Raw genomic sequence first — 22,923 nt, 5'->3', positions numbered from 1 at the left:
TGGGGCCTTCGCGGGGAGGCCCAGGCTAAGGGAGCCAGGTGACACTGTCTGTAGAAGCTACATTCACGGGCGCAGGGCTTGGGAGACAAAAGGTGGAGGAGAAGCCGGACGGCCAGAGGGAACAGAGACGGGACAGCACTGCAGACACCGCTCTGATGTCGCACCGGGGAGAGAAATCGCTCATCAGAGCCTCAGCGGGGACTCGGGGGCCCCTGCAGGGTCCTGGCTGCCTCTGGGATGCGCAGGCTTGTGGCGTCTTCCTGGGAGAGGCTGGGGGGCAGGCAGGAGGCGGCAAGAGACAGAGAGACGGAGATGCTGGAGCAGAGGGGGTCACGAGAGGAGGGCAGAGGGACAAGGTAGTGGGTCGGAGGGCGTGAGAGAGACAGTGACAGAGGAGGGAGGAGGAAGAGAAAGAGAACGAGGAAAGAGAGAAAGAAACAAGAAAGAAAATGACGGAGCCCCGAGGTACAGCATTCAGACTCTGAGGCAGGGAAGATGAAATAGAAAAATACAAACTCAACTGAGAAGATTTCCAGGAGCCCAGAGGCTGGCCAGAGGTGGGGGCCGGAGTCTGAGACGTGGCCTTGCCAGTTCTCTGGGGACACACGAAGCCTCGGGACTGGGAGGACGGGGCTCGCTCCTGCTCATGGTGCCTGCGCGCCCTCACCATGAGGCTTCAGTGGCCGTGCCTCAGTCTGCCCAGCTGCAAACAGGAGATAACATCAGGGTCTACTTCAGAGGTGGGTGCGTGGAGTCACTGAGCTGCTAAGTGGACAGTGCTTGGCCCAGGGTCACGCCAATCGCTCAGGAACATGGCAGCTAAAAATGTCTGTAGAAGGACGTATGGACGTGTCTGTACGGGTGGGAAGTTGCCGAGATTCAGGCTCCAGGAGACATTCACACACAGCTTCTCTCTTATTCCTTCCCCCGCTCCTGAGGTTATGAGGTTATCTACCTCGCAGAGAGGGGAGTGATGCTAACACGGACGCACACACCACGTGCCACACGGCATACACACACAACACACACCGCACATACATGCACATACGGTACACACATGCACACGCACACCCACGCACACACACACCCCACAAATCCTAAGCAATGCCTCTAGCCTGACTGCGGCTTGCCTTGGGGCCATCTGACAAGACTGGGGGGGACCAGGCTGGCCCCGGTGGCCAGTAAGGTGGGTGGCAGATGAGAGACAGAGATCTCTGCCTAAGGATGCCCACACAACCCACACTCCCTGGAGCCCTGTGTCCCCATCCCCCGCCCACGGGAGGTCAGATCAATCCAGTGCAGGGAAAGAGGAAGAAAACATCGAATGCGAACGCAGAGAGAGGGGGCTGGCGGGAGGGGAGCCGAGACGGTCCAAGGCGCGGCTGGCTCCTGCAGAGACGCAGGAAGAAGCAGCATCTGATGCCACGTGGTCTGGTGATGACAGACAGATGGGGAGGGGAGGGAGAGGAAGACGGGGGGAGGGGGGGAATGGAAAAGCTGCCCGGCTGGTGTCACGCTATGCCTGGCTGCAGCAGGCGGGGCCAGACAATGTAGGGAAAGTTCGGGAGTGAGACACAGAAGTCTGGGGAAACTGAGGCACAGAAATGGGAGGTGACTTTGTTAAGGACCTCTGGCAAGGTAGGGGCTTAACTTCTGCAACAAGTTCTTGTCTGATCCACCTCCCTGCTTTCTTAATCACATCAGAGAGCAAACTCGAGGTTAGAACGGGAGATGAACACAATTTTGCAAACACCTACTATGAGCCAGGCCTTTCATTTACATGGACTTGTGGATTCCTCACAACAGGGCAGGATGTGTGAGTTCACTATCCCTATTCCCATTTTATAGATGGGGAAACTGAGGCTCAGAGAGGTGACTCCACCAGGGAGTGGCCGGGTCTGGGCTGAGACCCAAATTCTCCTGGTGTCAGAGCTCTTCCCAGCATGCCTGCGGGCTCACTGCTTCTCGTTCCAAATTCTCTGAAATGAAGAGGACCATTTGCGGATGGGGTGGACGGGAGGGAGCTCTCCATCATTCCTCTGGGTCTGCCTCTGCCAAGGAGCTCGGCCAAAATTCCTTGGAATCCGTTGCTTTAAGCTGCGCACAGGGGAGAACAGAATCAGACGGGGATGTTTATAATGGCTTCCAAATGTCTGGCCGCAGTTGCCTCCCCGGCAGGGAGGCCCGGGGGTGGGGGAGGCCCGCTCCCTGCCTCTCTCCCCCACATGCATTTCAGGGCCGCTGACACTTCTGGAGCCCCGGGTGGAAGGACGTGCTGTTCTGGTGTACAAGCAAAGGAATGAATGAATGGATGAGTGAATGAATGAATGGATGGTGCAGGTGCGAGGTGCAACTTTCCTTATCTGTAAAATGGGAATAGTTATGTCATTATCCATCACTTCGTCCATTCTATGAAGCCCTTATGTGCGTTAACCACCTTGATGAAATCTCATAAGGATCCAATCAGCATGCCCATTTCACAGATATTAAGACCAAGGATCAGAGGTGAAGGCAGTGGCCTAAGCCACCTAGTGATGGTGGAGAGAGAACTTGAATCCAGTCTGTTTCTCTTGCTCTTAATTGGGAGAGGGTCTAGCACGAGGCCAGGCACACAGCAAGTGTTCGGTTGATCTCAGTGCAAAAGACACATTGATAAGAGCCTCCTAGCGGTGGGGCTCAGTGGTAATTGCAGATGAGTCCTCTGTGAGTAACACAGACCTGGTCTCCCTGGACACTGTCATCCCTGACTAGTTACCTGCCCTGGCCAAGCCTCAGTTTCCTCTTCTTAAAGTTGGGCACAACAGCCTCAACCTCATTGAGTTGTTGTAGGATAATGGATAGGAAATCTTGGCCCTTACTGCCGAGCACACAGTAGGTGGTTTTTAATAACATCGATAGTAACCATATAAGTAATGGCTAATCTCTTTTGACTGTCTATGCCAGGCACGGATCTCTTTATATGCTTCCTTTTTATCTCATATTATTCTCCCTCCAACGCTGTGAGGTAAGTTCTACCCCTGTTTTCTAGAAAGAATAAGGAGGCTCAGAGAGGTTAAGTGGGCGGCACAAGGTCACACAGCTAGGACATGGCTGAGTTGAGAGCCTGGTGTATTACTCTCTAGGCTTTTCAGCTAACACACATGTGGGAAAACATGTCAATCAGTGCTTGGCTGATAGGAGTTTAAAAAAATTGCTAGTCCTCCCCTCTTCTCTCCTATGAGGAGTTTAGTCTGTTCTTCTCTTTCTCACAGACGGCGATCTGAGGCCCAGGGGCACAGACCGCAGCCATCACACGACACTGGCTCCTGCACCAGGTTCTAGAGAAAGGGGCTGAGGGGCGGAGCCTGACAAAGCCCCACCCCACTCAAGGCCCCTCCCCCAACAAGATTCCTTCCCCGCAAATCGCCCCTCTGTTAATATCAGTTAATCGTGAGTTTACCTTTAAGTTGCACGTACCCTGTTTTCAGTTTTCCAATCAGAAAGGCAAAAAAGATCTGTCGCGGAAAAGCGGGGAGAGAAGGTGATTCCGGTTGTCCACAGTCTCCCTGTTTGGAGAAAAGCGCAGTGTGGCGTTCTGTTATTTTTCCTTCCAGGTACGCTGCTATCCCTGTGATCTGTGATCCCACGGAATACCCAGCTCTGCAGAGATGGATGCTCTTCCTAAAGGCAAGTTCTTGTTGTCTACTGATGAGAACGGCAAGCACAAAAGAGTGGGAAGATAAAGTCCTACCTAAGGAAAGGTAGCCACTGTCACTATTTTGGCACAGATGTATCTAGTCGCCGCGTGCGTGAGCGTGTGCATCACTCGTACACGCATGCGCGTGTCCTCCGCCCGCACGTCGACGTAGAGGTTTTTACATTCTTCAGTTCAGATTTCGCAGCAAGGTCCCGAACCTTAACACCCTGGCAGGTCGTAGGAATGAATTCGGGGACCCCGGTGGGGGCTGGGCGAGCTCGACCCCACGTGTCCCACCCACAGGGACAGCTGTTCTTGCCACTCCGTTGCTGCCACAAAGGAACGCAAGCCCAGCATCAGTACATGTTCCAATTTTCCAAGAAACGCCGGAAGTCTAGATTTTTATGTGAAAACTCCCATTTTTAAAGATATTGGTGGCAAATCCCTGAAATAAAACGTATGTGGGGCAAAGGGGACAGTGGGGGAGCTGCCCTGAGTTTGCGACCTCTGCCATCTAATCCCTCCTCTCATCATTTAGCAAACATCTATGGTGGGCGTTTCCTCACGGACCTGGTTAACATATTGGCTGCTGCACCAGAAAAAAGAAATTGTTTTTCCCTTGGGGACACAGTATTTTATTACAAAAATAGAATAAAAACTTCAAAAACAAAATGATCCTTTCTAATGTAATGAAAAATGTAATTTTTTTATTGTTGTCTGTGTGTGAGTTATATGCAATTAAATTGTCAGTATTAATTGTAATAATAAGAACATCAACAAGTGAGATTTTCAGGAACCAACTGCAGGGTTTTGCCCCAGGGGACCACCCATCACGTAACATGTATGTTGCAGCTTGGCAGCGTGAGTTGCCTGCGCACCACGCGGCTCCCAAGGTAAAGAGAGGTGTGTGAGTTACAGATGCTTCACGAGGCCCCAGGCTCAAAACTAGCATGAGTGAAATACAACTCACATGGCAGTGAGTATGTTAATTGCAAAAACTACTCATACAGCCACTATGCTGGTTTGGGTTCCGAAAGGCACCTTTTCTTGCTATGGTCATCCCTGTCTGCTGACTTCTTACCAACCTCCTCCTCCAGTCCCCTCCCCTCCACGACATACTGCTCCCCCGCCACCCCAGCCATTCAATTTTATTAATGGCTGATTTTCTTTTTAAACTGTCTGGAGGCTGCTGTGAGCTCCACGGTTGCCAGTGGCTGATCAATATCTTGTGGGGGCGGGGTGTCATTTCATTAGCTAAGTGCCACGTAATCTACTTGGTAAGTCCCATCGCCTCTTTCTGAGCTGTCCAGACGTGAGGACGGAGCCTGGCCGCAGGCCTAAACACACCGTCCTGATGGAATCAGAAGGAAATGTTTGCAGACCCCCAACTTAAGCTTGGTCTGGGTCTGTCTGGCCCCCTGCGTTGTCCCCATCCCATCTCCTCCCACTGGGTCCCCGATCAGTCATAGCCTGACACCTTCAAAGCTTTAAAATGATAGAATTTCTCCATCTACACTAAGTAAGTCCTGCTTGTCTTAAAAGAACTCTGCAAGGCGAGCAGCACGCCCAGTTTACAGAGGAGAAAACTAAGGCAAGGAGAGGCTGTGTCGTGTTGCCAAGGTCCCAGCAGGAAGAGCCGGGATCTGAACCCAGGGCAGGCCTCCTCCTAGTCCAGAAGCTGGCTCGGGTCGGCCACAGAAGAGGCCTGTGTGAAGCGGCCTGGATCGGCCCGCGGTGCAAGTCTCTGTGGTCTTGTGAACAATTTACCACATTCCTCTGGTTCCTCTTTATGGGGACTGCCGGAGTCCCAGATGTTGCTCAATTACGGAGTTATGGCCACAGCCAGGAGCCAGCGAGCCCCTTCCCCACCTGGCTGGAAGGCATTCGAGCTGTGAATGGCTTTCCTGGAGGCACAGGGGCTGTGAGAAGGTGAGCTGGCTTCATAACGGGACTCCCAGCCCAGGGACAGGATTTTCTTGCGGGTGAGGGTCAGTTTCGGCATGGAGGGCTCAGGAGCAACCCGACACCTGGAACACGCGATTTCTACTAGTTGTCTCCGGGGGGCGTCTGAGGACACGGTTCCAAATTGTAGTGACCTGACTGGACAGACTCGGGGGATACGCAAGAGCTCTGGGCAACATGCGCTAGCCCGGCTCGAGCACGTGGAAGAGCCCGGAGTCCAGGGGATTTAAAAGGGGGAGGAGGAGGTAAGGCCAGGGGTAGGAACATGGGCTTCAGAACTGGAGAAAGTGTCCGGGTCCCAGCTGCTCCACTTCCTCACCTGACAACCCCGGATGTGCCGCTGCCTCTCTCCGAGCCTCCATTTTCTCCTCTGTGAAATGGGGATGATGATGGCACCTACCTCATAGAGCTGTTGCAAGGCTTAATTGGGACGACACGATTCAAATGCTTTCCATACTGCTTAGTACAGGGTGTCTACGCCAGATTAGATATTATTGTTAACAATAAAAGGAGGAAATGGGATTTGCAGCCGTCCCCCCAGTAGATGCATAGAACCAAGAACAGTGCTGAACCCTACGTATATTATGTTTTTTTATACACACGTACCTATGATAAAGTTGAATTTATAAATTAGACATAGCCTGAGATTAACAACAGTAACTAATAATAAAATAGAACAATTACAACAATATACTGTTATATCAGTTATGTGAATGTGGTCTCTCTATTTCTCTCTCTCAAAATACCGCAATATTCTCAGACCGCAGTCGACCATGAGCAGCTGAAACCACAGAAAGCTTAATTTCAAGTAGTGGGGAGGCTGCTTTACTCAGCAGCTATCGTGTGTCGGACTTTGAACTAACTCTCATAGATGCTCTTTCATGTAATCCTCGGAACGACCCATTTGCAAGATGAGGAAATTGAGGCTCAGAGGAGAGTGAAGTGGTCCATTCTGTCAAGAGCTCAGGACTGAAGGCAGATGCGCCTGGCCCTTCTGATTACACCACGTGACATCCTTCCCTTCCCCCTTCCCCGACCCCCGACGCTGGTGACCGGGGTAGGTAAAGGCAGGCAGGACCAAGAGGCAAAGATCAGAGAGGCAGCGAGTGTAGACCCTGCAGTCTGGAGTCCTGGAAGAGGATCCTGATTCTGGGGCAGAAGCGCTGTGTTTCCACCTGGGCTGCCCCAACCAGGGGAGGCAGTGAGCCCTGATCTCAGGGGCTCCCATAGCCAGAGAGGGGTAGAGAATCCCCCCTAGAATAGTCTACTAGGGGATAATTTGAGGGTGTCATAGTCTCGACTAACGAGAAGGCGGCTACGCTGGGGCGGAAGCCCATCTGCGATGCTCTGGGAGTGACCTGGGCCAAGGCGCATGGCCCCTCTGAACCGTGGGTTCCTGACACGGAACAGGGACCATGCCATGCAGAGTTGCCATGGCGATTAAATAAGCAGATGCAAAAAAGGCTGCAGCAGGTTGGTTCCCTGGATGGAGACTCGGAGAATTTGTGTGCAGGGAGGTTACCGGGGTGCAGTGGGGGGCACTCAGGATCGACACCTGCAGGGGAAGAAGGATGGGGCAGAGGGAGGAGTTGGGGTGTGATTCATTCAGGCTCCGCGGGGTCTCAGCTGGGCTCGTGGGGAGCTCTGGAGCGGAGACTCCTCTCAACGTCACCCCGCCTAGAGGTAAGGAGGTCAGGATGGTGTCCCCCCCCCATCAGCTGGTCACTGGAATGAGGTTTGACCTTGGACAAGGCAGCTCTCTCCAGCTGAGGACGATCGCTGGGAGCAGGGACTCAGCTGGGAGCCGTCAGCATGCCCAGTAGCCAGGCTGATATCTGGGTGACACACCACCGCACCCAGCAAGAAGCCACTTGACACCTGGTTGGGTACAAGCACATCAGGTGCCTTTTTCTCTGCCAGGGAGTCTGCCATTAGGCCCCCAAGGGCAGGCAGGGGTGAAAAGGGGGTGCTTCCAGGTGGGTGAGAAGCCAAGGTAGGGGAGAAGCTGTGACGGATGGCAACAGAGAGACCTGCCCTGCCGACGTCTAATGGGGCTGGGGTCTCACTCAGGTGAGCTCTTTGCATGGCGGTGGCGGTAGTGGTGGGGGGGGTCTGTCCCCCGAAGGACACAGCTGGCAGCATCTGGGCTAGTGAGGCAGGAGGATGGCGGAGAAACAGCAGCCCCATTCCAGCGGCCCCCGCCTCGCCTGTCACCCCGCAGGGCTGTGCCTTACAGCCGGCGCTCGACCCTGGAAAAAATTGACTGCCTGTTTCTGCCTGACTGCTCGAGAGTTACAGGCTGCAGGGGCGGGGGCGGGGGGAGGAGGGGAGGAGGGCAGGCGGGCGGGCGGCTGCCTCCTCGTCAGGATGGATTTTTCTGCTTCTCTGCTTGTAGGAAGAGCAGGAACAGGATACGGGAGGCTGCCCAAGGGGTAATCACGGTGCGGGGCGAGGGCATGTCAGGGGCTGGCTTTGTGATGGAGGGAAGAGAGAGGAGGAGGGAGAGGGCAGGGAGAGCCCTGGGAAGGCTAAGGCCTCGGGGCCTCAGGGAAAGTGGAGCCAGGGGTCCCCCCATCTGTATGCATGTCTCCCCCTTCCCTCCCACCCTTCCTCTTTTCCTTCTGTTTATCCATCCATCACCCACCCATCTTCCTCCCCATGCATGGACTCATCCATCTATAGCTTATTTATTCACACGCTGCCGAGCCCACCCTTTCCCCCTTCTTTCCCGGCACTCATTTGCTCAGCTCACGTTTCCTGGGGACCTGCTCCAAGTCTGGCTTGGTACTGGGCACTGCTGGTGCCCCGGTCCCAGGTTTCAGAAGGAGGACCTCATTCTCGGTGGGGCAGGATTTTGGGGGAGCACCCCAGGTGTGCTGGCAATGTTGGAGCCACTGAGGGGGTCAGAGAGGGCTTCCTGGAGGAGGAAGCATTTGAAGTCACCCTGGAAAAAGGGACAGAAGCCTGAAGGAGCAGAGGGTCTGTGACTCGGTGTGTATTTGTGTGGCGGGAGGCTGGCACGCAGAGCAGCCAGGGCAGGGTGTGGGAAATGGTCTAGACGAATCTGGAGAAATGAGTTGGGTCTGGATTAGTCAAGGCCTTGGGCTCCAGGTTAGAAAAGATTTGGACTTTACTCTCATCAAGTGGAGTTGTTCTTACTTAAGCAATGAAGCCCCTTTTCACATGAAATCTTATGTTAAGTTCCACACTGTGCAAAAAAAGATAAAAACGTGGCGAGCACGTGGCTAACGCAGGGACAGTTCCCGGATATTTCCTGCTTGAACTTTCCCACGCCTGCTCCCTACCATGGGGCTCCCGGAGACACGGGCGCAGGGCCTCGGCCTGACCTCCTAAGACCAGCTCTGAGAGCTGAGGTCGGGCCCCACCCAGCACACAGTAGGTGCTCAATACGTGCCTGTTGAATGCCCCGGCCAACAGACTAAAAGAAAGACAGAAATTAAAAATGTGGACACGCAAGTTCACGAACATCCATCTCTGTCCTCCAGGATTAGCAAGTTCACGTGGGGGGAGCTCCGTCCTCAGAACAGTCCCAGCACACAGTAGGTGCTCAGACAGTGTCGATTCAGAGAAAACACTGGGCACTGCCACGTACCCAGGAGGCGCTGAAGCAGCAAGGCTGATCAGGATGTGGAAGTCTGAGACGGCGATCGCTGGCGGTCTGAAAACGTCCCGCAGACCTCGGGGCGCACCGCCACCCGGCCTGCGTTTGCCTGACACACTGACGGGGGGGGCGCAGGACGTTCCCCGTGGTGTGTTTCTGAAAGCGCGCCCTCATTTCAACTGTTTACATCATTAATTCATATGGCCCAATTTGCATTTGCACACCAACTCAATACTTTTTACGATGCAATTACTACTCAGAGATGAATTTTTTATGAGTTTCCTTTTAATGTCTCCAGGGCCCTTTATTTTCGAGGAAATCTACTTGTGGAGGATGGCTAATTTCTCTTAGAGAGGGGGACTGAAAGCCTTCTGGTTCTCCCAGACACCCAAGTGGCACCTCTTCCAGGCAGCCTTCCCTGGCCTTGACGCACGGGGAGGTAGGGCCCCTGAGTGATGGGCAGCAACGTACGTTGTTGGTTAAGAGAACAAACTCCGGGGTCAACATAAACCGGGGTTCAGATTCCCACTCCAGCACTTAGTAGCCGTGCAAACTTGAGTAAGTACCTAAACTTCTTGGAATCTCAGCACCTCCGTCTCGTGAATCAGGGTCAAAAGCCACGCGGCTACCTCTCCCCTAGACTCGCGTTGAGAACGAGATGAGATCTCACAGGCTAAATACCCCGTACAGAGCTAACACTCACGAAATAGCTGCTACTATTATTATAATACCGCACAACAGGGCAGCTGGCAGTCACCACTCGGATAAATTAACCCTCTTGGCCTCCGTAATTAATTTGGTGGTGACGGGGTGCAGGCGACCGCCCTCCCCCAGACAGATACAAAGCGTATCTTAGGAGCTTAACGTCCATGAGCTTTGATATACATCAAATTGTCGCTCTTTTGTCTTGGTTGCTGCAGTGTTGATCAGTGCTGTCAATACTGCAGCAGGGAAGAGGGGGCGGGAGGAGACAAGAGAGCGAGCCCCGGGAAGGCAGTGCACCCCGTGGAGAGCTTAAGGCACCTGGATTTAGACGTGGCTCCAGCAGCTTCCTGGAGTTTCCTAAACCTTGGGCTGGGAGGTTCCTTCTTTCCACTTTACGGATGTAGCACTTGAGGTCCACGGAAGGAAGGGATGGGCCTCAGGTCCCACTGCTCTTCTTCGTGCCTGAAAGAGTGCGCCCCTCCTCTGTACCTGCCACCAGGCAACTCCTATTCATCCTCCGAGTGCCAGCTCAAATGGCCCATCGTCAAGGAAGCTTTCTCTGAATGTCCAACTGTCCCAACTTCTTGTAAAGGCTTTTTCTTTTCTCTCCATACTTTATACATTATTCTCTCTTTCATATCTACTATTTTTATTTTTAGTTTTTTTAATTGACACATAAAAAGTATATGTATTTATGGTGTGCAACATGATGTTTTGAAATACGTATGCATTATGGACTGGTTAAAGTAAGCTGGTTAACGTACGCATTACCTCACAAACTCACCGTCTATTTGTGATGAGTACACTTGGAATCTACTCTCTTGAGAGCAGATTTTCAAGTGTACAATACATTGCGATTAATTCTAGTCACCGTGTTGTGCAATCCATCTCTTGAACTTTTATTCCTTCCGTCTAACTGAAATTCTGTGTTCTTTGACCAACATCTCTTAAATTTCCTTGTCGTATTATTAATAAAATATTATACACTAAAGAAATAAAAAGATTCGAATGGCACAAAAAGCTCTGTCGCCTCCTTGGACCCTACTGCTCCAGTTTTCTCAATCTAATCAGTGTATAAGGAACACTTTGCTTCTCCCCAGTCTTCACCCTTTCTTACCTTTGCGAGTGTCCGTCTCCCCCACTTGACTGCAGACTCTCTGAGGACATTGGTTCGTGTCTGTTTTGTTTATTTCTATATCCTTAAAGTATAGCGTCAGGATTCTGTCACATTGTGGGTGCTCAGTAGTCCTTGGATAGGTGGATGGATGGATGGATTGATGGACAAATGGAAAAAAACAAGGAAGGAAGGAAGGAAGGAGGGAGGGAGGGAGGGACGGAAGGAAGGAAGGAAGAAGGAAGAGAGGGAAGGAAGGAAGGAAGGAAGGAAGGAAGGAGGGAGGGAGGGAAGGAAGGAAGGAAGGAAGGAAGAAGGAAGAGAGGGAAGGAAGGAAGGAAGGAAGGAAGGAGGGAGGGAGGGAGGGAAGGAAGGAAGGAAGGAAGGAAGAAGGAAGAGAGGGAAGGAAGGAAGGAAGGAAGGAGGGAGGGAAGGAAGGAAGGAAGGAGTCAGTTATGGAACCAGGTCTCTGGTTCTCCTACCCCTGTCTCATGGCCTGAGGGATCAACCCCCAGACAGTGTCATGGGGGAGAACCCAGTGGGTCCCGTCTCCGGGCAGAGCGGGCGGGGAGCGAGCACATGCTGTCCCGCTGTGCTCATCGCTCCGTGAGCAGGAGCGGGCTCCCCACCAAAGCTCTCCCTTGGACGCTCACAAACGGCAGCGGCTGCCAAGCCCTGCTGATGCTGGGTGGAGTTGCACCACGTTATGGAAACTTCTATTTCTGCTTTATGAAAACAAAGTTGAAAGGAAAACCTGGCTCTGCGAGAGACACACGCTGGCCCTGCAAGTCCTCTCTCCCCGAGCGGGACGAGAGAAAACCTTCCCAAGACCGGGCCTCTCACTGAGCCTTCGGGGAGCGTCGCCGTGCCCCCCCCCGCCCCCCCGCATCCCAGAGCCCTGTGCTCATAGGACTCGCAAACTCAAATGCCCCCAGGAGGCTGGCCAGAAACGTGCAATAAAAAGTGAGGCCAGAACGTGGCAAAATGGAGGAGGACACTTTTCTATGCCAGGAATCTGGGTTTTTTTTTTTAATGTAAAATCTCCTAACTTTTAAATTCCAGAAACCAATTCAGATATTTTTTAAATGCTACATAGGCTACACGAGCTCGTGGAGGGCGGCCGTTGGCCAGAGCCTCTCTGGGATGCTCTTGTGTGCGAACGAGGAACGCTCAGGACGCCGCGGAGTTTCTGGTCCCCTGTGGCCTGGGCCTCCCGGTGCAACGCTGCATTCCCGAGCCCCCGCAGGGTGGAGAACACAGCAGTCGTGCGCTTTGTCTGCTTTTAACTAGCGCTGTGATTATACAGACGCATGTCGATCACTCATTGCTTGTGCCGGTCTAAGTCGTAGCCATTTTTCACTCTTCTCCTTTCTTTCCTTTGCGTTGGGTCCTGGTCGTTACGGGCTCGGGCTCTGGTTTCCAACTGCCTGAGTTCGAATCCTGGCTCTGTCACTTACTAGCGCGTGGCCCTGGACATGTGATTCAGCCTTCTTCCCAAGACTCGGTTTGCTCGTTTGCGAAGCGAGGTCATCGTAGTCTCTCTGACTGTGAGAACGACGTGCACAGATGCTGGTCTCTGGCTTCTTGTTCAGCCCTTGATCAAGGTAGCTGTTCAGAGTCACCCGTTGACCACATGTTTGTTAAATGCCCGTTTAGTGTCAAGCTTTGTGCTTGGCGTTAAGTTTTCTGCTATAAGCAAAGCAGGGCACACCTCCAGGGAGTTGATCCCATTACATTCTCAAAGAAACTCCATTTTATAGACGCAGAGACTGAGGCTCAGAGAGAAGAAGTGACTTTTTTGAGGTCGCATAGCCGGTCAGTGGCCGCGACGGGATTCCAGTCCGATGCATCCATTCTTCATGCCAGAGCGGATGCTTTTCCTGGGGGTACCCCCTTTCCCCAGGGCTTCTCTTGACAGGCAAGGAGTTGGCCTCCATTTCTGCAAGGGTCCCTGGGACAGTTGTGACCATTTGCAAGTGGACCCAGGAAGAGAAATAGTGACGTGTGCTCATGATCCCAAGCCTGGCAGCTGTGCACTGGGCTGGCCCTTCTTACTGGGCGTGGGGTCGAGATCTGTAGAAGCCCCTTACTTGCTTTCTCCTTTGGACCAGGGCATAGCCCATCACTGCCATGTGCTTCCATTTAGGCATTGCAACAGAGTGGCCACACGCATGGAGCCCACACTGAGGGTCATACACCTTATGTTCCAGAGTGCCAGCCTCCTGCAGGGCACTATATTGCCACCTTGCCAGAAACTGTGATATCTGGGCAAGTCGGTGGCCAATATTTATTGAGCATTTACTATATGCCACGCTCCATTCTAAGGGCTTTGCATTAACAGACTCAGTTAATCCACACAATCATCCCCAGAGAGGTAAATACTACAGTCTTTCCATTTTACAGATGCCAACACTGAGGCCCAAAGAGCAGAAATAGCTTGCTCAAGGTCATAACACAAGTCATTGTTAGACTTGGTTGGACATCAAAATATGAGGTCTCAGAGGTGTCTTGGGTAGAGAGTGCTCTTTATGGCTGGTGGCACCTCACATGATGTGTCTTGATACCTGGGACACAGTGACACTCAACACAGCTCTGCTCACTCATCTGGCTGTACACTATGAGCCGTGTGAGCCAGAGTCCATTACTTCACCTCTGGGAGACCCCTTTTAAACTGAGGATCAACATGCTGGTACTCACCTCTCCAGGGACGAGGACCAGAACACCTGGATAGGTGTCACCTGCTTTGGGAGAGTGGTGTGCGCGAGGAGGAGTCCCTGCCATTGTTGCTGGTCTCCGTGGGGCTTGGCTCTGGGCCCAGGTCAGCCTTGAGGCACAGCCAACGGCTGACTCACCCTTGCTGGGGGAACAGGGGGCAGTTAATTCAGAAGAACCAGACCACAGCAGTTAATTCGGGAACAATAAGAACACTGAGCTTCGCCTATCTGCCGCTGTGTGGCCTGGGGCAAGTCCCTTCCCCTCTCTGGGCCTTAGTACTTCCAGGGACTTAAAAGTCATGAACTCTAGGAACCTTTTAGGCTCAAGCAATGGATAGAAAATTGCAAAAACCCCAGAGCGTCCTTCAACTTGTTCTTTGCTCCTTTGTCTGAAAATTGAGTGGCAAAATGCCCTCTTTAACTAATTTGTATCCATCTCTAACACAAAGAAACCACAGGACTAGTTTTCTGTTTCCACAATTAATGATACTGTTGTTGTTGTTGATGCTGTTGTTAATATTAGCTGCATTCAGGGAACTCGATGAGAAGTGTGTGCTGAGTATTTTACATGCATTTTCTCCTTGAATTCTCAAAGTAACGCTACGGGCTCGGAACGATGATTCCTTTCACTCAACAGATGAGAAAGAGAATCACAGAGGCATTGATTAAGTCACCGGAGGTCATTCCCACTGCCAGGACCAGCGGAAGCCACAATTTGAACCCGGGGACTCCGCTCTAGCATCTAGCATCTCAGCTCTCAGCCACACGGCGGCTCACCCTGCTCTGCAGATCGGGACACAGACGCACCTTGGCCGCCCAGCATGGAAATATTCTAAATCCGGACAGCCAAGAAAGAAGAAACGCGAAAAAGGGAAGAAAGAGAAAAATGAAGAACGCTTTGTTCTTAGAACCGTTCTCCGCAAGCACGATCTCTGCCAGGTACATGACTTAACTGCGGAGGTGACCCCTGACCCCCCGGCAGCCGGGTGGTCACGTGCTGCCCAGACGTCCTGGTTGCTATTCAGGCGTGTCTGTGCGAAGCGGCACGAGGGGAGGGGGGCAGGCGGGGGCCGGAGTCAGCCTCGGACAGGGCCCCTCGGCCCCACGCCCCTGTCAGGACCCGCCACGTTTCAAAGATGCCACACACTGAGTCTGTCCCTGCACCCTGCCCAGGAAGCAGCAGCACAGGCCAGAGGAAACGCCCGCCACAGGGTGGCATGGCTGTGGGGCTGAGCCTGGCCTCCCAGCTTCACTCACTCATTCATTCACTCACTCATTCACTCATTCATTCATTTGCTTACTACTCATTGAGTAAGTGCAATGTGCCAGCCACTCTTCTCAGCACTAGGGGTGCAGCAGTGAGCAAGACAGATTACGTCCTTACAAAGCCTGCGGTCTAGCAGGGTAGCTGGTCATTAAACAATTAACTGCTCAGTGAATGATTCAATTGCAATTATGCTAAGTTTCAGAAAGGAGGAGCAGAGCACACGATCACATCTAATAGGGGCCAGCCTTGTCACCTGCCCGATTGCAAAAGTAAAGTTCGCTCTCCCTCACTTTCCGTATTGCAAAGCAAACATCTGCAAGCACTTCGGGTCCTGCAGGCCTCGAAGGTCAACATGCTGGAAGAAACGGCAACGATTCTCTGGATCCTTGTGGCAAGACCTTGGAGCCGGATTTCCGGGTTCGAATGCAGCTCTGCGGTCCGCCGCACGCCCCTGCACTAGCTGATGAAGCAACTGTCCTCGGCGAATGAGGGGAGACAGGGTGCCAGAGCTTGGGAGGCAGACTAGATGAGAGGCCACTGGAATCCACGTCTCCAGGCTCCCGGACTAGACCTCCTTCCAAACACAGAGCAACCTTTGCGACACAACCAGGGAGAGCCAGCCTTCTCCTGCCTGCGCCTGCCGTTCACCAGCCTCTGTCATGCACGCCCCGGAAGCCTCACCCAAGATGGAGCGCTGAGACCCAAGTCCCACCGCGCTCCAAGGTGGCTGCTCAGGCCTCTTCCGGGGCACCTTGGTTAGTGGGAGGGGAGGGGAGGGAGGAGAGGGCATCCACCACTCAGCTTCCCTTCACCACGTTGGGAGCAGTAACTTCTCCTAATTACTTCCCGGCTCCTGGATTCATTAGCGACCCTGGATTAATTCAGATGGCTGCATTTATCCCCATCTGTCCTAGATTCGTCACCAAGACACTGAGCATTCTAATGTGGTTGGTTTTAGCGACGGAGGATCATTGCAGAGTTAAAGTTGTTGCTCGAAGGGGGAAAGGGTTTCAGCCATTTTTGGCTTAAAACAAGGACTCACCCCGCCCCCCCGAAACATACACACACCACCCCCAAGCCGGGCAGCCCAAGGGCCCACAGGCAGATAACCTCCTGCCCTGGCCTCGGTATCAGAGAAATTCCTTTTAAATGACTCCACAGACTTCCCCACCCACTGAGTTTCCCCTCTTTGGCTAACAGATGGGCTCAGCTAACCATTCCCAGCTTCCCGATAAAGCAGTGTCAGGCAGTGAGGCCCCCTCAGAAAGGCATGCTTGGATAATAAATTCCAAGGCACCCCTGCCATCTGCAGGCTGCCAATCACGGGGGCGCGGGGCACACCAGGGCTCCCAGCCTGCTGCTGGGAAGAGGCTGGGGTGGGACCTCTGCGGGCGGGGAGGCAGCCTGCCCCTGCCGCCCTGTCCTGCCCAGCCTGCGACCTGTCCCAGCTGAAATGGCAGAGGCCCCTGCGGACACTCACCACCTCCCTGTCATGCAAGAACCAGCACGCAGGCAGCGCTGTGGTTCAGGGCGACGATCGTGAGCCTCGAAGGCAGACGGTCAGATCGGCTGCCGCATTTCAGCTCAGCAACATTCCCGGGTTTGACCTCGAGCCAGCGGCTTCCCCACAGGAGCCTCGGTTCCCCATCTGTGCAATGGGAGTTAAAGACACCCCCTCCGCTGCAGATCGCAGGCGAGGATGTAAACAAGATGCACGGCACAATGTCTTGTCCACGGATGTAAGTGGCAGCTGTCATCTCCACCGCCATCACCATTGTTAATGTTGTTCCCGTTGTTGTGATCACTTAGAACGCCATTTAGCCTGAAAAATGGGTTTCGCGATGTTCGCTTCATGCGATTCTTGCGTGGGAGACGCGACGAGACGTATACAGCTGTCTGACTCCAGCGCAGAGTAGGCCTTCAGGAAGTATGAGTTGGCCCTGTCGATCTAGACTTCATTCATTCATTCATTCGTTCATACAAGAGACAGTCACTAAAGGTTGTGCTAGCTCCTGGATTAGACTTGGAGAACAAAACAGAAAGCAATCTCTATCTTTAAGTCACTCACAGTCTAGGGAGCGAATACAGCAGCCCCTGCAAGGGTACAGGACCTGCAGTTTCTGCAGTTTTAGAATCTGTTTGAGAAGAGGCCGAGCTTCCCAGCTGAGCTCCCCGCACCTCATATTGATGGAGGTTATTTGTACCGTGTTACTTAAGCTCCTCTGATTGCTGAGAAGGTTTCCTGAGGCCAGAGATGTACAGTGTGCAGTATGCGTGCTGCTGTCTCCCATCCCGGGCCAAAAGGAAGACATTCCTAGTCACTTACTGCTCTCTTTTGTGTTGCATGCAGACAGGACTGAGACTCTAGGAAGACTCCTCGCTCCAGCTGATTGGAGCTGGCACCCAAATTCTAGACAAACACCATCCCAACCTTAGATTAGGGGCCGGCTGTGTCTGGCTATGTCTGGCCCACAGCTTGTTTTTGCAAATAAAGTTTTATTAGGACACAGGCATGCCCATTTGTTTACATATTGTCTATGGCTGCTTTTGCACTACAAGGGCAGAGTTGTATAGTTGTGACAGAGACCACATGGCCCTCAAAGCCTGAAGCATTCATTCTCTGGCCCTTTGTAGAAAAAGTTATCTTTGCTGCAGCGGGGCAGGGGTTACTAGAAGGACTCACAAGGAGTGAGACTGGTCATGGTGAATTGAGATTGTTAGAGTCTCTCCGGTGTCCTGTCTGCTCTTGAACTCATGCCAGCTACTACAAACACCCATGCTCCCTGCTGGTGGGTGTTGCTGTGCCTTTGGAAGCCTGTTCGGCTGTGCAGAGGGCAGGCTGGAAGCATCGGCGAGACTGTGCCCCAGGAAGCAGCTTTCCACCAAGACAGGGTGGAGGTGGGTAAACACCCCTGCCTCTGGGCCCTCCGGTGAGGTAACTCCAAGTCAGGTCACACTGCCTTCCGGAGGCACCAGCAGGACAAAGCCCCACTTGCTTACTTACCATGAATAATATAAAATTCAACCCCCTGGTTCCCCAAATGGTGTTTCCCAGGAATCCCTGTCTCAGAGCCTGCTTTTGGGGGACCCAGACTAAGATGCTGTCATTTCCTTGTCTGGCCCAGCTCTTCCAAGCCTAGAACATGCCGCGTGTTTTCAGGGCGACCGCATCAGTGACTAGTCCCATTGGGACGTTGCCGCAGCTCTGGAGACACCGTCTCAGTGTTCCTCTCACATGCCTACTTCCTAAGGGAGGGAGGCGCCGATCACACCACTTGTCACCACCCAAGGTGGCAGAATTTCAGCGCAAATCATCAGAGAAGGGATTTCCGTCCCTCGCTCTGGCTTCCCGGTGGCCGCAGCTGCACAGGGTTCTGCGAATGAAGCTTTTTTAGCCTTGTCCACACGAGCAGATAGATTCCTATCGTGCAATGCCTCACTTCCTTGCCCAAGGCAGACATCATGAATCAATCACAGCCTGACTTTCCCTTCGCGTCTTTTTCGGGAAAGCACTCCAGGCAGGCGCTATCAATGGATGGGGACCAGCAAACAAGATGAAATGCATTCCGTGGGGGATGCCCAGGCTCCAACGCTGAGGGAAAGGTGGCGCGGTAGTAAGCGCGGCGTGAAATGGTTCTTCAAAGGAGAAACGACGCGGGCAAGTACAAATGACAAATGCAGCAAAGTGACATCTCACAGCTGTGTGTGTGCGCGTGAGAGAGAGAGAGGTTACATTTGATTACAATTGTTTTTCTTTTACGTTTTTGTTTTGCTTCTGTGCTGAGCATCTACTTCTTGGATGCATGTTTATTGAGCACCTACTATGTGCCAGGCACTGTGTTAGGGGCACAGTGACAATCAGGACAAACATGGAATTGCCTAATTGCAAAGGTAATTACAACTCATTGTGATAGGCAGGTGTAGGACGCGTGGGAACCTTCTCCGATTGGGTCACGGAGCATCTGAATTTCTCCTTCGTGATGTTCTCTCAACGACAACGCTGAGGTCATTTTCAAGACTGTGTTCTCCTCGCCGCCACCCCGCCGCCTCACTTAGACTACCAACTCCAGGAGGGCCGGCACTGTATCTTTTTGTTTCCTACCACACATCCCCAGTGCCTAAATCGGCGCCTGGCGCAGGGCAGGGGAACCATCAATATGTCATCAGGAAGCTTGTTCCTTCTGGCTTCGTGAAAAGGCGGGAGGGTGGGCACGGTGAGGTCGACCGTGGTAGAGATGCAGGTGGTGGACACAGGCCTTTGAGCCACATGAAGAAATATGCCCTTTGTCCCCAAAACAGGGAGAAACCTGTGGCAGGAGTTTCAATGTAATGAAATAAAAGAAAAATAGCAACAAAAAAATAGTATAGTCTCTGTAGATAAACACAAAAATGAAACACCAGTATTAGTATCTAGTTATTAGCAACTAGTATCTAGTTATTAGCAGAGTTTAATTTTCAGGTCACCTGTAGACTCAGGGCTCTGAGATCTGGAGTTGAGAGCACAGAACCCGGCAACCAGGACTTAGACTACCGATGGAGGGGTTTGCAGCCCTGGGGTGTCAATGCGTACATGATATGCAACTTGTCTTTGAGCCGTAGGGTCACCTTGATTGCTCATCTTTTAATAGAAGGACTCTCCAGAGTTCCCAAGGAAGGCAGTGAAAAGCCAAAGCAAAAATTGCCACTTCCTGCTTTTGCTGTCTTGGTTACTGAGCCCCTTGGAACCTCAGTTTCCTCCTCTGTAAAATGGGGCCAATAATGATGACTCGCTCAGAGCAGCTATGAGGAATATGGTGCCCGACACATTCCCAGCACTCATTATCAATTTATACACTGATGATTATGATGGTGAATATGATGATAAGATATTGGAGCTAGCGGAGGCCCAGTTTTGCAGAGGAGGAGGGAAACTGAGGCCCAGAGATGAGAAGTGACTGGCCCAAGGTCACAAGGGGAATCATTAACAGAGCTAGAATCCCAGGGAAGATCTCAAGAACCAATTCATATACTCTTTCCTCCTGGGCTACAGTTCCCAAACTGTGTGCCCAGGTACCCTGGGGTGCCGCAGCAAACTCGCAGGAACACTGCGAGATATTTCAAATTGTCAAGGCAAACGCAGTGATATTTGACATCTGTAACACCATGTGAACTGCTCACTTGAGGTCATTCACAGTTCTAGCATTAGATCACACTACATTCCTTTTGATGACTCCGTATCTTGGTGACCCTGGGTTTTTGGTGGTTGCTGTGATTCAAAAGCAAGAACAGTGCCAAAAATCATCGTGGAACAGGAAATGAGGGTGATGGAGTCCAATCTGATCCCGAGGTTTCAGGTGCCCGACTGCTGCACGCGTTTCAATAGGAAGTGATTGTGCTTATTTAAGAACGAAATAAAAATATTATTCTTCGATTAACTTATGCGTATTATTTTTTCAGATGGCTACTAAGTTGTTAGGACATAAGTGCTTGTTGTTGGCACCCAAATGCCTAATAAGCAGAACTGTTAGGAATTTCTTTTGGTGACATAATTCCTGCACACTGAGGGCTCTGTGAACCCAGAAAGCCCGAGAAGCTGGGCTGTATGGTACAAGGCTACTCACTGGCTGGGAAGGAGGCAGGAAGCTGTAAGCCTCCAGCCGGGACGGACGGAGGCATGAGGGGGAGAGGTTAATGTCTTGCAAACAGGAGTGGCAGGAGCAGGAAACCTGATCTGTCAGTTGCCACCAAGTCACTGTTTATTTAGAGCCAGCTGCGTGGGCACATCTGAAACCCTGTCCTCCCCGTTTCCCAGCGAGACGGGCGACTTATTCATTCGGCTAACATACACTTAGTGTTCACTCTGTGTCACACACTGCGCTGGTACAGTGATAAATGAAGCAGTCTCTGTCTTCAAATGGAGGAGAGGGAGGAGGGGAGCAAGGATGGGGAGGGAGGGAGGAAGATGTAAGACTATTCTTTTCATTAATAGGGTTCTGAGGAACACAGGCTCAGAGAGGTTAAGTAAATTACCCAGAATCACACAGCATGAAAATAAAGCTAGATGACTCACTGCCAAGACAATGTCCTATACCACTCTGCTTGGGAATTCATGGTCCAATCTGAGAGATCAACACCAGCATATAAATAATATTTAGAGGGAAAATTTGACCTCACTTAGGAAGGGTATGGACAGTGTGATACTGGCACAAAGATAGACATATAGATCAATGGGATAGAATTGAGAGTCTGGAAATAAACCCAAACATCTATTGATTTCTGACAAGGATGCCAAGATTCTTTAACGGGGGAAAATAGTCTTTTCAAAATGGCGCTAGAGACAAATTGATATCCACTTGCAAAAAATCAAAACCTAACCCAAAATGGATCATATACCTAAACACAAAAGCTAAAATTATAAAACTCCTAGAAGAAAATTTGGGAGTAAGTCTCCGTGACCTTGAATTAAGTGATGGTCTCTTAGACACGATGCCAAAAACACAAAAGACAAAGAAAAAACCAGACGAATTAGACTCTATCAACATTATAAACTTTTTGGTGCTATACATAATACTATCAAGAAAGTGAAAAGATAACCCACAGAACACAAGAAAGTATTTGAAAATCATATGTCTAATAAGGAAATTGTATCTATAATAGGATATGTAAAGGATGCTTAAGACTCAATAATAAAAACATGAGCAATGTAAACACGAGCAGAGGATTTGAATAGGCATCTCCCGGAAGCACACATACAAATGGCCAGTAGAACGTGAAAAGATGCTTAGCATTATCAATCATTAGGAAAATGCAAATCAAAAGCACAATGAGATAGCACTTCAACACTCAGGAAGACAGCTGTGATTAAAAAGGCGGGCAATAATAAATGTTGGCAAGGATGCTGAGAAACTGAAACCTTCATGCGTTGCTGTGGGAATGTAAAACGGTGCCGCTCTTCGTAAAGGAATTTGGCAGTTCCTCAGAGTGTCAACGGTCGTGTTGCTGCATGACCTAGCAGTTCCCCTCCTAGGTGCGCATCCAACAGAAACGAAAACATATGTCCGCAAAAGACTTGCACAAGAATGTTCACGCAGCACTGTTGACGGTAGCCAAAGTGCGGAGACAAACCCAAAGGTCCATCCGCTGACGAATGTATGAACGAAATGTGGTCTGTCCACACAATGGAATATTATTCAGTGATAAAAAGGAACGAAGTGTCAATACATGTTACAACCCGGATGAACCTTGGTTGTGCTAAGTGAGAGAAGCTAGCCACAAAAGGCCACGTACTGTATGACTCTATTGATATGAAATGTCCAGAATAGGCAAATCTATAGAGACAGACACGGATTAGTATCTGGCAGGGGCTGGATGTTTGAAGGTATACACGGAGTGATTGCTAATGGTTAGGGTTTTCTTTTCGGGGTGATGAACTGTTCTAAAATTAGATTTTGGTGATAGTTACAAAACTCTTGATATACTAAAGCTATTGAATTATACACTTTAAATGGGTGAATTTCATGGAATGTTAACTATATCTCAATAAAGCTATTTAAAAATAAATAGTGTATGTTAAGTGTGGTGGGATGGCTGGACATATAGCTGTGGGGGAGGCAGGGGTCAGAGTGAGGGAGGCCGGACTTTTCTCCCCAGGGCCACAGAGAACTATAGAAGCTTTTCGACAAGGGATACACAGGGTAGCGACCGGGGAGGAGGACCCTGCCGAAACCCGGGACTCGTGATCAGACCTGACTTAGGGAGGTGTTCCAGCAGGGAACAGAGGGAACAAGAAGGTTTGAGAGAGATCTAGTGAGCCTACGTGGCAGGACTTGGTACGGGATTGAACGGAAGTGAGGAAGAGCTGGGGGCAGGGGACAGAACCGATCG

The sequence above is a fragment of the Propithecus coquereli genome, unplaced genomic scaffold (genome assembly GCF_000956105.1).
Source record: "Propithecus coquereli isolate 6110/MARCELLA unplaced genomic scaffold, Pcoq_1.0 Scaffold206, whole genome shotgun sequence".
NCBI lineage: Eukaryota > Metazoa > Chordata > Mammalia > Primates > Indriidae > Propithecus > Propithecus coquereli.
The sequence above is the reverse complement of the archived record's forward strand: the minus strand, read 5'-3'. Positions refer to the sequence as shown.